The sequence below is a fragment of the Neolamprologus brichardi genome, chromosome 23 (assembly GCF_056152115.1).
Source record: "Neolamprologus brichardi isolate AB-2024 chromosome 23, ASM5615211v1, whole genome shotgun sequence".
NCBI lineage: Eukaryota > Metazoa > Chordata > Actinopteri > Cichliformes > Cichlidae > Neolamprologus > Neolamprologus brichardi.
Genome location: NC_142125.1, coordinates 18,825,634 through 18,834,070, shown reverse-complemented (window position 1 = coordinate 18,834,070; position 8,437 = coordinate 18,825,634).

The window sequence follows — 8,437 nt, the reverse complement described above, 5'->3', positions numbered from 1 at the left end:
GACCCGGGGCAAGCCGCCGGAGGAGCAGCACCGCCGCCACCGGACCTGTGGCAGGCCGCCTGAACTGTTTTGCCGCCACTGCCTGACCCACAGCAGGTCCCGCTGGTCTTGCCGTCCTCCGGGTCGGCCTCCAAAACTGTGTTTGCGGCCACTGGACCGGGGGTTGGGCTATTGAACTGGGTTTTTCTTTTGTTTTGTGGTGGCTGTTTAGCAGAGAGGTTTTGGGTTTTTCCCAGGAGGATTGCTGGAACTAGAGGGCAGCAGACACAGAGTGCACTGGCATGAGGGAGCGGACACACGAGCACAAACACTGGGAGAAGACACGGAGTGGAAGTCGGGAGCACACAGGGATGTATTATTGTGTGTACAGTTTTCACTGTAAATAAAGAGCACTGTTTGCATCGCAGAGTACCGCGATTGGGCCCTCCTTTCCCCACATCCCCACGGTCTGCCAACACAGACCGTGACATTGTCTGTTTTTCACCTCAGACTATGCCAGCACCAATGCAAAAACACATTTGTAAGGAGGTGTTGTTGGAATATTAAACCTTTTAAATATCAAACTGCACATAAATAGGCCAACAACATGTCGTCTGTGGAGACTGGGAACACTAACAGAGGTCTTGAAGCATTTGCAAGTATTTTCTTTTTTTTTTTTTTTAACACAAAACTCATATGACATAAAAGTTCAAAATTGATTTGCATGCTATTGAGTGCAGTCAGTCACTGATTAGTTGTGTGCACGCATGGAACACAGATTACAATCAATCAACCAATCACTTACAGATACTCCTAATCTTAACATGTTGTTTGTATGAAGACCACCTGTCCACATATTCAGTTTCTTCTATTCCAACCTCTCTACTAACATTGGCAAGACCAAAGAGCAATCAAATGACATCAGGAACAAGACTGTAGACCTGCACAAAGCTGGAATGGTCTACAAAACCATCAACAAGATGTTTGGTGAAAAGTCAACAACTTTTGGTGCAATTAGTCTCAAATAGAAGTCACCATCAATCTGGTCTGGAGCTTCATGAAAGATCTTGGGGTTAATCATGGTGGATCAGCCCAAGACTATATGAGAGGATCTTGTCAATGATGTAAAGCAGGTGGGACTACAGTCACAAGAAAGACATTGGTAAAAACTTGTCAAGTGTAATGCGCAAGTGTCACTTTACATTTTCCCCTGGTCAAAAGGCACATGTACCGGCCCATCTTAAGTTTGACACTGAACATCTGAATTAGGCATTGATGGTTTGGGAGAAAGTTCTGTGGTTTAGTTAAACTAAAATCAAGCTCTCTGGCACCCGCAGTTTTCAGTATGACCCAAAGAACACCACCCTCACAGGGTGGTGCATTGTGCTTTAGGACAGCGGTCCCCAACCCCCGGGCCATGGACCAGTACTGGTCCATGAGTCTTTGGTACTGGGCCACAAGAGTTGAGGCTCAGGTGTGAAATTTATGGTTTTCAGGGTTTTTATTGTTTTTTATCGTTATTTTTTTATCTTTTCTATTGTTAACTCAGTTTCCCTGGGTCTTTTCCCATGTGTTATGAATAAATCTTCTTTTTTTTGGTACCCGTACTGGTTTTATTTTGTTGTATTTATCCGCGACACCTTAAAGGGTGGTCCGTGAAAATATTGTCGGACAAAAACCGGTCCGTGGTGCAAAAACGGTTGGGGACCGCTGCTTCAGGGTACAGAACAACTTCATCACATTGAGAGGCCAATGGGTCGGAACGTGTACCATAAAAATTTGGACAAGAACCTCCTCCTTTCCTTCCCAGAACAGTGAAGATTTGTGGATGGGTCTGCTAGCATGACAATGACCCAAAACATACCACCATGAGAACAGAGGAGTGGCTAAAGAAAAAAGTACATTAAGGTCATTGAGTGGTCTAGCTAGTCTCCTGATCTCAGTCCTGTAAAAAAATTTGTGGAGGAAGCTGAAGCTTTGAACTATCAAGCAGCAGCTGATGAACTTAAAGGATTTATCAAGTTTCTGTAAAGTGGAGTGGGCCAAATTCCTTCCTGAGATGTGACAAAACTGGCTGACCAACTATGAGAAATGACTTCCCACTGTTCTTGCCAACAAGGTTTTCCGGACCAAGTACTAAGTCATGTTTTGCTTGGGGATACATATTTTACTCAATGACATGCAAATCAAGCCATAATTTAATGAAATGCATTTTGTCTGATTGAGTTTTGGTTGATATTTGTGTCTCTCTATTAAAATGAAACTATCATAAAAATTTTTTAGTTTTTAGGCAGGAGGTTATCATGACCTGTTTTATTATTTAGTCTCCTCTAGCAGTTGTGATTAATCCATGTTCAAAACAATTTTATTTTAAAATATGTCTTTAAAACTAAAAAACTCTGAACTTTTTTCAAGTTGTTTTTATTACAAACTAACAGTCACATTAAAATGCAAGTAGTACCGTATTGGCAAATTTTTCAGAAGAAGAAGAAAACCCTGTTCATAGTCGCACAATTATATGAGGCATCACGGGTCTAAAATGTTCAGGTGAACATGTCCAGGCTTCTGTCTTTGCCTGGCATTCTGTCTTCATAGTATTGAGGTTCTGTCCCCTGTAGGTGATGGTCATTTTTTTGACCTCTGTCCTGCTGAGTCAGATGGATTCAGGCCCACCCAACAAACACTCCCCAGTGAGCTTCCATCCTAGGTCTGGCTACAGAGTAAAGCCCTGGTTTCCCACCTCAGAAGTGATGAAGCTCCCCTGTTCTGAGTTGACTTCTATCCGTAAGTCTGGCTTTTCTCCTGAATACAGGTTATCTTGGGACCAATTTATCTTTCCTATAAACAACAAATTTCTCCCTCTAATGGCGTCTAGTTCCAACAAGAAGTCTTATTGACATCCAGTTATCCTGCACATCTAAAAAGGATCCTAAGGGGTACCCAGTGCTTTGGTATCTAAATAGCATTTTCACAGCATGAAAACCAGGATGCATGGATGCATTAAATTTTACCTCAACTAGATAAGGCTGTACAGAAATAATAACTGAAATCTAATAACAATGGTTCAAATTTAAAAACACACATCTACTGGCAGCCTGTACTCAAAGTTCCACCCTTATTTGTTCATCTGCTCTATCAGATATCAAATCACTCAGCTGCTCTAAATGTGTGTGTTGGACTGTATATGTAAACACATTTCCACATTAGCTCATGCACTCTTGTTTAGGAATGGGGATTTACTAGGAATCAGGATTTATCAGGAATGTATGTGGGGGACATTGCAAGGTCATATGTATGTGTAAATGTGGCATGTGTGTGTTTGTGTATATATGTATGAGCGAGAGAAGTAATTTTTTTTAAACCTGTATTTATACAGGGTTTAGTGGGAGGGCCGCAAAGGAATAATGTCCTGTATCTCCAAGTGAAAGCTGTTTATTCATGCAGGTCATTGCAGTACAGACAAAGTTTTCTCACGGTCATTAATTCTGCTTAGTACATATCCAGACCTGTACCACAATACTGCAGCTTTTACTACATTCCCTGCTTTGGAACATTACCAAGAACCTCTGGAACCTCCCCAAGGAGCCCATTACATGTCTTTAAAAACACTTCAAACCTTTTAACCTCAACTGGCCCTGATATCGGAGGGACCTCTGGACTCCCATAAGAACTTTGTTTTCAGTAAGCATGCTTCCAGAACCTCCTCAAGATACCCTCCATAATACCTTTTTAAGCTACAGAGAAACTTGAACAGACATAATGTATAAGCCTGGGCGTATACTCAAAATTAATTGCATTGGGATGTTCTTTAAGAAATTTGTAGATCAAAGACGTACTTGATTTTGATACACAAGGTTGCCTTGAGACTTCCTGAACCCCAATAAAAGACTGGATGAACGTAAAACTTGAATAACACTTCAAATGTCTTAAATACCATGTTAGCCTCATAATTCAGAGATAAATTAGAACATTTGAATCTTGAATAACCACTGGGCCTGGAGCTCTAAAATTTATCGTGTATTTATCAAGGCATGAAAGTAAAAAATAAAATTTGCTCTTTGGTGTAGCAAAGATGATTTTATGTGTTGCTGAAGTATGTTTATTTAGAAATATTTTACTTTGGTACACTTTAATTTTCATTGTCAAAAAAAGTCCAATTCTAAATCTAAATACTGGAAGGTAGACTTAAACGAATATATCCAGTCAAGTTCATCAAAGGTTAATAAGAATGAAGAATATCATTTCCCAGGTTTATTGGACCAGTTCAGCTTTAAGTAAAGAGATGTGATGGCTTCATCATGCAGTTTCAGGCTTGTTTGAAAGACTAGAAAACTAACATTTTAAAAATGCCTAAAAGTTTTGCAGCCAACTTCTACAAAATTTTTTTTAGTGACATAAAAACTCAAACACAAATTCCTCTGCTTGCTCTGAGCCATGAAGATGGTACACCCAGTGGCTACAAAGGAACATGTGATGAAACCTCTTTGCTCTTCAAAAATTATTGACATACTCATCTTAATGGGACTTCAAAATGCCACAGTCTATTGTAGTCTGGAAAGTGTTTCCAACCAAAGCCACCAACATTGATCATCCAAAAGATTTTTCTCTGGGCCAAATTCTTTAAAAAGTCCTCTCCCCTAGAGGGTCGCACGAGGCACATAAATCACATAAATAAAATAATACTTTTTTTTTATCACCAGAACTTCAGGAGCCTTCAAAGGAACACTGAGGATTTTATTTGTAGGACTCTTTCAGGAAAATTCAGAGCAGGTGATTTTAAAGTTTAATGCACACTGTGACCAATACTAGTGAACTCTGGAGTTATACCACACAATGCAATACAGGCTCCATCGCAAACTCAGCATAAAGAAAGAAACAATGAAAACTGATGCGGCTTTAGATAAAATTTTGCAAATAAGAACATCAGTAACACACAGACTAATTACCCTGGTAGCTGTTACACTTGGTATGATTTAGTCTAATCATCTAATGAAGCCAATCAGCCAAATAGGAAGGTAACCATTAAAGAAACATTATCTTCAACATAAGCACGATATTCAGGATATGATGCTGTTGATATGCACTATTTCGGACATGTTGCAGACTTAAACACATGAAAGTCCTAAAGATTAAGAAAGATAGGCAGCTTCTTTGTCAAAGCTTGTCAGTTGTTGCCTCTTCGATGTGACTTTTCTTTTCAAAAATACTAAGAAGAAAGAAAGAATTTAGAAAGGCCCCAGAAAGAGAAAATCAAAGCCAACTTGTTAAGAGAATAAACAGATGAAAACATCTGTCATGTTCACAGTGCTGCAGTTTCTTTGTGATGAGTGAGATGACTGAAAGCGTTCCGTTACGCCAGATTCATTCCGTGTTATCATTCCACACACACACACACACACACACACGCACACACACACACACACACACACACACACACACACACACACACACACACACACACACACACAAATATTTGCTGCCAGTAGAGCACAGGCACACATACACAGGACATGTATCCAAATTCATAACCACATGGGATTGACCTGAAATCAAAGTATAACAAGTGTATAGAATGTGGCAATGTTCTTCACTCTCATTCATTGTGTGGGATTAAACATTCATGATTTGCATTTATTTGGTGCACTTTCATCCTAGTGGTTTAAAAAGCACTTCATAAATTTTGAAACTTATTCAGTTATTACACTAACATAAAAATGATGGCAGAGCCAACAAGTAAGGAGAAGCTTTGACCTCATTGTTTTACCCAAACACAGTTGAGCATGTGGACAGCAACTAGAAAACAAACTCCTTCCTAAACCAAATGTCACATGGTCTTTGGAACTTGATTTTTATGCTTCTGGCCATTCAAAGCAAGATAATTTTGCGAACTTGCGAGGCTTGATGATCCTGAAGAGCACCTCCAGGTAATGGAAGATATCTGCAAAAATCTTTTCCTCAGAAATGCGAAAGTGGACATCCTCATCGACATCCTCATGGTGGAAAAATGAGCAAAAAATAGTTAAAATTACCAGAAAAAGAAAGAATGCCTGCTTAGACACAAGATTAGGATGACTAAGAAGAGGATGACTTCAAAGCAGTACCTACAAAAAGAGATGAAAGAAAATGCAAAATAAGCACAGAAACAAAAGTCATCAATTGTTTCTTTCTTTTCTTTTTTTTATATTTTTTCTTTTACCACCAATGTGTTTCTTAATCTATAACATATGCCATTCATTTCCATCAAAGAAAAAACCCCAGTATGCTTTGAGGCAGCAGCCAAGGAAAATATAGTGTGTGTCTGTGAGCACCCATGTTCACACCTGTGTGAGCGAGCGCACTTGTATTCAAAAAGTTTCTCCATGTAACTAACCCCATAGGACATGAAGCAGGCATGGAGGAGATCCAGGCCCCAGACATCTAGAGGCCCCCCCGAACGTGAGACCACTGGAGGGTCAGCTGTACCACCATCCTGAAATGAGCTGAGGAGAGCCCCAGGCCAGTCTACTCAGCCAGAGTGGACCAAAGCCACGGGCGCAAGACCCCGCCAAGCAGCCCCGGACGCTGAGAACCACCAGTGCATCTACAGTTGAGGGCATTAGCCAGCAGCAGGGAGCATGGTGGGGGAAGATAGGCCCATGTTTTTCCAACATGGAACCAGGAACATTTTTGTGGCTAACAACAAAAAAGACTAATGTTAGTAATTCACATTCAGATTCACCAACAGATAAGACATGTTGACTGGACATAATAGACCAGCAATATATGACCAGAAAAAAAATGACAGGTGTAGTCATTCCATAATTTAAACATTGAGCAACTTTTCCTGAAACAAAAAAGATCCATAGCTAAACAAATTAGTAGAGAGAGATAAAATGAGAAAGAAGGAAAAGGATAACAAAACCTTGAATATTTTTGGCCCAGCAATCAGACAATCAAAACATCATGGACTTCATAATGACACAGATTAAACAGAGTCAGGGGTCATGGTAAACTATTTGTTCACACAGTTTTAGAGACTCTGGAGACGTCTGACCAAACCAATGTGAAACCATTACAGCTCTGTAAATCTGTCTGGAGTGTCTTAATGACTAACTCCATATCATTTCCTTCTGCTGTGTTCTCCCCCATATCTGAGGCCACGGCACCAAACTAACCACCATGCAGCTGCTGAGTTTCTTTTCCCAACAGCCACACGTGTTCTGGTTTCAAGCCTCAACCAGCTTAACATTAATAAAAAGTCTCATAAAAAAATGCCTCGTGTCTTTCTTCTTCAAGTAGGGAGGCAAGAAACGTAATAATAGTAATAACCGTTTCATGTTCTGTTTTTCCCTCAAGGAAAGACAAAAAAAGCTGCAGCATCATTCTGATAATACAGATATTTATAGCTGCTGCATCTGACCTTGTCCATGCAAAAACACACAGCTTCTAGCACTGTGACGAACAAATGATCTGTTCTTTCTCATATCTCATTTACAACAATCTGACAGGGATTTTTATGGGAGGCCATTAAGTACTCAAAAAGCTCAGCTTATGGGTGGGTGATCTATTGGTAACGGCATCAAATTTTGCCCTTTTGTCAAAGCCTCCAGCGTCTCAAATTTAAGTGCAGGGAACCCAAGTGACGCACTGGGTTGTAGTAATAATGAGACGGGTCTGTAACTCATAGGTCATAAAAAAACTAAGATTGTGAATGACTCCACACTGTCAATTTGAAAAACAGCAAATAAGGGTCATATTTCATATGTCAAGTAATGCCATACCCCAAGTCACCATCTTTTCCTTCCTTTCACCATCTGGTAAGGTTTAGGCTTAAGTCCCAAACTTTACCAGCAAGTGAAAGTAAAAAAGAAAGTGGGAACAAAAAAAGCAAAGCAAGCATAAAGGTCCTATAAGGACAGGAACTATGCTCTACTGACAAACCACACCTCCAACTCTCCAACCTTCATGTGACTTGTCATTTTTTAAAGGTGTGCCATTATCTCTCAGAAACCAATATTCCCACTGCCAGTGGCAATGATGGAGAGAACCAAACAGCATCTGACAGAACTGGAGCATTCGATGCCCTAGGACGAAAATGTTTTGGTTTAAGCAGAGACCTAAAACTTCTTTCATAACTCCTTAAAACCACTCCTTGGCTCTTGAAACCTTATTTAAAACCTGAGATGTGTCCTACGTCTTGGAACCTGTTGACACTTTTCCTTAAATAACCTCCCAAACTTCTTTAAGTAACTTTCAAACAAGGATCACAGATTCCAAAACATCGGGAACACCCCAAGAATCCCTCAGAAATCTTCAACTGACTTCCTTAATAAATCCTGAGACTTCTTCAAGAAATTTTAAAACATTCTAACAAACTCCATTACAGGCATCTGGAACAAGACCACTAACAAATCACTAACACAAAAAAGCTACATTTGATACCACTTTGACAGATATTTGGACATGTTCACCAAGCTCT